Source organism: Wolffia australiana, chromosome 16, assembly GCF_029677425.1.
Source record: "Wolffia australiana isolate 7733 chromosome 16, ASM2967742v1".
Lineage (NCBI taxonomy): Eukaryota > Viridiplantae > Streptophyta > Magnoliopsida > Alismatales > Araceae > Wolffia > Wolffia australiana.
The window spans coordinates 13,592,865-13,601,036 of NC_135850.1; the positions used below are offsets into that span (position 1 = coordinate 13,592,865).

General features: G+C 36.0%; 1 non-coding gene across 1 annotated transcript; it reads left to right on the forward strand.

Annotated features, from left to right (window-relative positions):
- Positions 1 to 1,028: 1,028 nt before the first annotated feature.
- Positions 1,029 to 1,137, forward strand: LOC144714072 (small nucleolar RNA R71). Its single transcript, XR_013584232.1, has one exon. It is a non-coding gene; the product is annotated as a small nucleolar RNA R71 (small nucleolar RNA).
- The last annotated feature ends 7,035 nt before the right edge of the window (positions 1,138 to 8,172 follow it).

Sequence of the window (8,172 nt, forward strand, 5' to 3'; positions counted from 1 at the left end):
TAAGGAATGGGAGGGGCGTAGGTTGAAGGTAGTGTTCCACACTAGGTGATGGACCCTCTCTTTCTCTTAGGTTATTTTCCTCCAACTTTGTTTTTTCCTTGCCTAGGTAAGGATCTTGAAGTTCCTTGCCATTTCTCAATTTTGAAATGGTTTGAATTTCTTCTAGATCTTCCTCATTGTCATGATATAAGCTTTGCTCTTGTAAATGGCATAAATTTTTGGGATTGATGGAAGATTGAGTTGGAAATCGACCTAAGTGGGAGTTGGATTCAACTCCCTTACCTCCACGATCAGCTGTCCTTTGCTTCAAGCTCTCCAAAAGCTGTATTGTCTACTCTTGAGTGTCCATCATCATCTTTGTCTGTGTTTCCATCATGGCTTGCATGCGCATCTCCATTTCTTCCCTTAGCCTTCGATTATGGTGCTCTATCATGTGAGATATGAGAGGTGTTAGAGTAGAAAAATCTTATACCTGGTTTTATGGAGCTGCTTGATAAGGCTTCTGTGGTGTGGTCTGAAATTAGACTCGTTGTTGGAAAGGTGCCTTGGTCCCTCGGGAGTAGATTCCTTGGTTGTTGTAGATGGGCCTCTTTGGTCCTCCCCAAGGCTGTTGGTTGTAGTTCAACACATGTACCTCTTCCTCTTTAAGTTGGCATGCTCCATCCTCATGATCTCTGCTAGAACATAGAGAACAAATCTTTGCTTTCACAAGGGGTGAATTAGGGAGAAAAGTTTTCTTTAGAGTGGAAGTCAATTCTTCAAGCTTTTTGTTGGTCTCTCTTATCCCTACATGAAGATCAGCTTCCTTTGAAGTTACTTGCAGCACTCCCCCTCGTTTTGGGTTGGCCTTTCTTCCATTTTGACTTGCTCCTATTTCTTGCAGGTCAGTTTCAGCCACCCTTTCCAAAAGATAAAAAAATTCATCCTCATAAGTCATATAAAATGAGGCACCAGCTATTTCATTCACTTTGCTTTTAAAAATATCAAGAAGTGATTCATAAAAAATTTCAGCTAGCTGACATTTTTCTATTCCGTGGTGAGGGCATTTTCAGATTAATTCATTAAACCTTTCCCATGCTTCACTAAATGCTTCACAATCATGAGGATAAAATTTCTGAATTTCTTTTCTATAAAAATTAGTTTTGGAAAGGGGATAAAATTTATGGAGACATTTATTCTGCATTTCTTCCCATGAATTAAATGTTATGCCTAAATTTCTGTACCATGCAAAAGCCTTATCTTTCAAAGTAAAAGGAAAGTATTTCATTTTTAATGCTTCAGTAGTTAAACCAGGAATATTTTGAGACGAACATCGAATGTGAAAATCATCGAGAAATTCTAAGGGGTTTTGAGAAGAATGACCAGTAAATTCAGGGAGAGATTTAAGTAGGGCATTGTCATACCTAAATATAACTCCCTCACCTACATTGATGTTAATGCCATTTTGCCTTAGACTTCCTGACAGAGTAGATCTGTCCAGCATCGTCCTTCTCCTCCCTTGTTGTGGCTGACCATCTTCTGCCATATTGACCTCTTCTTTATCTTGAGGTGTAATGTTGCTGGAAGGGCAGGATATTGAGTGTATAGATCTTCCCCAGCACTAGTCCCAGCCTTAGACCTTGTTAAGACCATCAATCTCCAAAAAAGTAGTTAGAAGTACCATTTATTGAGGGTTAGTTGCCCTCAACTTCATCAAAAGAGGAAAAAAAATACAACTAAATAAAGTCACTGTGCTCCCCGGCAATGGTGCCAGTTGATAATTCAGATTATAGAGGTAATTAGAGATGATTTAACTTCACTAATTAGTGTCGTTGGATTATCCGAATTAAAACAACAGAAAATATTATAATAACCTTACTAGCGTAGGGAGAGTAAGGTTTCAAACCACAGGGGCAAGGGTTTTTTCTAATGAATTTGTGCTTTAGTTATAATTTTTTTTATGAATTTTAAAAGTGGGTTCACTACTTATGAAGACAAATAACTAATAAAAACATAAACAAAGAAATTTAAAATATAGTTAAAATATTTATAAACATATTAGTAGGCAAAAAATGATTTTTTGGGATTTTTAACGAATATTTTAAAGCCAAAATAAAATAGCAAATGAAACAGGCTCGCGCTGACTTCGTCAAAATTTGGCTAAGTCCCGATGCTAAATGGGAAAAGTGGCTTGGTGGAGGAGAGAGAAAAAATGACCTGCACTAACTTCACTCTAGAATGAGTTCTAGAATGAATTTTTGAGCGTGGTAGGATGCGTTGGAACCATCTGGATGTTGGCTAGCTGCTCAAAGACTAACTAAAACAAAAGACGGACAGATAAGAGTGAAAAAGGAGAAATAAGAAGGTAACCTCTTTGTCACACCCTCCAAGGCCCAAGGGACTTCTTCTCATTTCCACCAGCTTCTTCAGCCCTGGATGCTTCCTGCTCAGTGTGGCACTCACTAAGGTGAATGGATCTATGACTCAATTGCACTTAGGCAACCAAACATTACTTTGGATTGAATCACAAGATGAATATTACAATAGGGTGAAGGGTTTTATATTGGGAGAGAGAGCAAATGAGAGCCATTGGATTTTTAATATAATGGATGGCCAGATCTTCTTTTTTGGGTTATGATCCACGTCCATTATGGTCCTCCAATCGGCATTGAGACCTTTTAAATACCCCAGGGATGTTCAAGATTTCTTTCCTTAATTAGCATTAAAAATGCTATCTTTAAGTCTCCACCCTTGGATGATTTGTGGATTGAATGGCTGGATCTTCTTCTCTGGCTTGGATCCACGTCTAAGGGTGTCCTCCAATCAGCATCCAAGTACCTTAAATGGTCATAAATAATCATTACTGGATTTTCCCCTTGCCCTCCTTTCTTTGGCCCATGATGCCTCTCATAGTGGGCTTAATGGAGCTTCCTTAGTGGGCCTTTAGACTAGAGCAAGCTGTCTTGATTTGGGCCTCCTTTCTTGGCCCAGGGTTGTGGCTGGGCCTGATCCTTTGGGCCAAATAGCTTCTACTTCATTTAATAATCCCCTTTATTCATGAAAGTTTCACCTAATTCCTACATCTTCCACATAAACTAAGAAGAGAGTGAAATTCATTCCGCTTAACTCATTGAGTTAAGTAGGGTTAGTCCCACAAATGACAATAATTAACTCAAAATTAGAAAAAGGTGATTTTATTTCATGAGTTTTCACAGCTTAACATAAATGTTGATAATATATCCAGATAAAGATAAAGAAGTAGATAAATTAGCTAGAATTGCACATAAATACCATCATTTTGGATTTATCAGTAGTCAGCGACAACCACCCGTCAGGCCGATGGGGGGGGTTGTGAGTATGACAAGTGGTGGATCGTGCAATCACGGGTCGGCGGCATAGTAGGCTACTCCGGCAATGGGTCCCCAAGGGTGCGGTGGCAGGAGGGGTGGCTGGACGTGGTCGTCGGTGAAAGTTGAAGGGTCACGGGCCTCCCATAAAAAGCCATAAAGACATAATGCAGAAAGTAAACGAACTATCGAGACAAGTCGTCAAGTTGTATACTTGAATCTTGGGTTCTTCAGGTTTGCTCGGGCTCCACGACGCGACTACTGACGATCTTGTGCTTGGTCATACAAATGGACCTCCATCAAGTACTATTTAATTTTGAGTTGTTTGTGTATTGAATTGAATAAATCACTTTTCCTCCAACGCACGTCTGTGGGCCACGTTGCTCTACATTATGCCTCAAATGTTGTGAGCCTTCTTTGGTCTTGGGTGGGCTTCCTTCTGAGGGTCCTCCTAATATTGATGCCCCTAGTGTATTAGTTCTCATTGGTTGTTTCTGGCTTGAATGCTCTGTGCTTACTAGCCTACAGTTGGCTTAAGTACTATCGCGTCTAGCCAGCTTGGCCGCTTGAGTTCTATTAAAACTACATATTTTTTAGTTTTTCTATTTTTATTTAAATTTATTCCTGAAAAAATATAAAATAACTGACTCAAGAGAATAATTAAACCCATTTAAATCAATATTTTTAAAATATATTTTAAGTGCAAATTATAGGGCTGACAAATTATGTATGTATGAAATGATTTTCTTTATAACAATGACCCAAATAATGCATGAAATGATAATTCATACTAAATTGATGATAATATCAATAGAATGATGCCAAAATAGCCATAATATATGTATGATTCCATGCATCAAAATGGATTCATCATATACTTAGCTTCTTACTCAAGGCATTATAGAATACTCCACAAGCGCTCTTAGTAATTATATCTACCAACTGATCAGAAGAAAACACACATGGATTTGATATGGTGTATCATAACACCTTATCATGAATATAATTGGAATCTATCTTGATGTGTTTCGTGCACTCATGAGAGTGTGGTTTACTTGCATTAAAGATATGTGCATGGTTTTTCAAATGTAGAGGCATGGGTACATGAGGGAAAAAGCCATGACATCTTGCATACACTCTCTGGCACTGGCATGGCTCTATATTCAATTTCAATAGTAAAGGAGGAAATCCTTTAATTTCATGAGCAACATGTGACAAGGACCCACAAATATAATTGCACTAGTTAGTGTTGGATATATGTAAGTACTTTAAGGGCTACTCCTTATGCACCTGATGAGGTTCTTGTATAAGTTGACTGAGAGATCCAAATACATCAAAGATGTCTTACATAAAAATATAATTGCACTAGTTATGTTCCATTGCACAATCTGATCGACAAAGAGGGCCCCCTATCCATGTAAAATCATCTTGATATTGACCTTACATTAATAGGCTAAGTGAAAGAATCTTTTTGAGATCTATTAAGTTTTATTGGTGAAATATTGAAGAGAAGTTGAGGGGTTCTCCCATTGCTCCAAATCACATTATGCTTACACCATCATATTCTTCTCAAAATCTATTCACATATATATATGTCATCCATAAGTATATAATGTACTGGTAATTTTGCCCTCATTCTATTTCTATTAACATTCATATTTACTGATTGTTACATATATATGAATTTATCATCCTTCGCAAAACCCCATGTGTATTATTCTGCAAAACATCATTTACCATCCCCCAACTACTACTTAAAATTTTATTAAATCCATAGTATACATTTCCATGGAGACAACCCTGTCTCATCAATAGCTAGTCATATCCTTTTGAAGGTCAAGGTCCTTAAAAAAAATATTGGTTAACTCCAATATCAGCAAAAAGTTTCAGTTTCACTAGGTGCTTTTCTCATCTCTTTATTTGGTGGCTTTCTTACACACATTATTTGAGGGTGCATTTTGTCACGAAGGCCTATTAAACTTTTAGAGAAATGTTTAAAATGATATATTTAGAGAAAATAATATATGGGGAAAGATTATTGTGAATCTTAAGAGTCATTTAAGCAAAAAATGAATTCATATTGTTTTAAATAATTTACCAATACCATGGTTCTAGAAATGATATAAATTTTAATCCTCATGATACATTCCATCCTTATACAAACCTTGTCATTCTAATTTTCACTCTGCTGTAGCAATTTTTATGGTTTTATCTAATTATCTTTCTAATAATCATGAAACTTATTGTTGCTATCATTTTTTTAATCCGTATTTATGAAATAATATTTATTTTAAAAATATATTCATAGTATTTTTAATCTTCACACCTGAGCATGCATGAATGTTTTAAATGGACCTTGAATGCTCAAAATTTTACAGACCATAATATTGAGAAAATTATTTCTGAATTAACATGTTTAAATGCATCTGTTTCTCATCTCTCTCATCATCAATCTAAGGGGTATTCTATTAACACTTTTGATGAAAGTTTTGAAAATAATGAAGCATTATTCGATTACCCTCATAAGCAAAATGACTTTTACCATGCTAGTCAAGGAAATGTTTATGGGTTGTGTTAAAGTGTGCAGGAAATGATTGAACAGAAGGAAGTTAAAGTGATATAGATGTTTCCACAGATAAAGAAAAATGTGAAAATATTCAGAGAATATAAGGTAAAACGCTCTAGGAAAATGATGAGATAGTCTCTATCAGACATCATGTGACATCTTCTCCTCCTCTTTCATGAAATTGTGTATCAAGAATGTCCATACTTAGAGACCCTTGTACCAAGGGCTCAAATCACCCTAAGTTGTATAGCATCACAACTCTTGAAATGCTACATTCTTGATGATGCTCTAAGAAAACATTGGTAATTAAAAAAAACATATTATTTATTATCTAGGGTGTTACTCTTTAAAAGTTGATGTCGTATTACTTTTTGACACGTTTCTCTCCCACAACTTGAATTATGGAAAATTATTTAATGTTCATAACACACTTCTGCTCATCATGTCTTATAGGATGCGAGCCTTGGAATTTCTCCAAAAGATACTAGTTCACATCAGGGGTTGTGGAGACACTTGTGTGGATTACACATTCCAATTACAAAAATGGAATGTAAGTGCTCCAACCCTGTTTTTTATCTAAAAAAAGGAAAGAAGGAAGGGTTTCCTAATTGGTAAATATCGTACAATTGTGTTTAACCTTGAATGCAGTTTATAAATTAAGCACCAATAGTCCCTTGATCTTGGAATGTAATTACTAAAATGGCTTACCTAATAGCAGACTTTGCAGATGCCAGTTTTAGAACTATTGACAGAAATCATTACCCCATAATATCATCAAAAGAAACATTAAATACCAAAAAGTTCAAATTAATGGGCAATAACATTAATTTAATTGGCATTGCAATAATAGCAATAACTCTTCTATTAGAGAGGATCCCCAAATATGTAAAATATGAATGGTACTCAATAATGTAAAATACATTATATGATCTATTTTCAGTAAAACGGAATGTAAGAGAAACTCAAATTCTAGTATGTATAATTAGTTCATAAAGAACTAGGGCCATGACTCACTCATCTCCATAAGTCAATGGTTGTAACAGGGCCTCATCCTCTATTAAGAATATTATAATTTTAGATTCTTTAGAAGTGGTATCTATCAAAATGGCATCTCTTGAAGTTGTATCACTTTGCAACTCATTTTAAATGTGCAAAAAAATGATTGATGGAGGCCAGTTCATGAAGATTCTCCCTCGTTCTGACATGCAATTCCCATTGAATCTCAACAAATGAATATTTATCTAAGCTTATCATGCAGATTGTATGCCATTAGAAAGCAACCCTCGGGATCTAATGAATAGCTAAAGAAAGTTGATGATCCTACCTGATAACGTATTACTTTTTGCAAATCCAATCATAATCCATGTTGGGTGGGTAGGTCCATCATTTACCTTTCACATAGGGGAGGGGGCCAAGTTGTTGGGGGATCTTGTTCGGGCCCTTCCCCCTACCGGCCCACTTCTCCCCCCCCCCCCCCACAAAAAAAACTTTACGTGGGAGTTCATATGTCTCAAATCATTCTCAAATGATCTAGAGGCATCCTTTCCTTTTTAAATTCCATGTTCCTTCATGGGCTCATAAATGATCACTATTCAAATGGGTTCATAGAGTCTTTAGTTCTCTTTATGAAACCCCATAAAAGGAAAGTGTTACAAAGTCAATAAATATGCAACTGAATTTTACAACTCCAATGAAGCTGAAGATGAAGAATAGTAAAAAATTAGAAAAGTTTTACATTTTAGCATAAGATATTATCTTTTGATAATCATCCATCGAATAATATTATGTTATAATTCCACATATAAAAAGGTGCTACTGAACAGTTTATTACTTACTGGGATAGTAATATGGCATAATGTTATGTGTGCTCACGAGCCCTCATGATTATTTTCCATGCCCCTATGTAAACATAATCTACTAAAGAAGCTTAGTTACTGTCCACACCCAAATACTGAGTTTTAGAATGACCAAGAGGTTCTAATTCATTAGAAGCATGGTGACCATAATTATTGTTATGCAACATTGCATCAATTTAGGATTTCAATATAAAAAACCAGCAAGCCCACTTATAACTCAGATAGTGGCCCCTCCACACCCAAATAATGTGTTTTAGAATGACCGGGGGGTTCTAATTCATCAGAAGCATTGGTGACCTTAATTATTGCTACACAACATGGCATAAATTTAGTATTTCAATATCAAAAACCCGTGAGCCCACTTATAACTTATATATCGACCCGTACACATTGGTGTAGTTGATCCTCCTATTGATTGACTCAA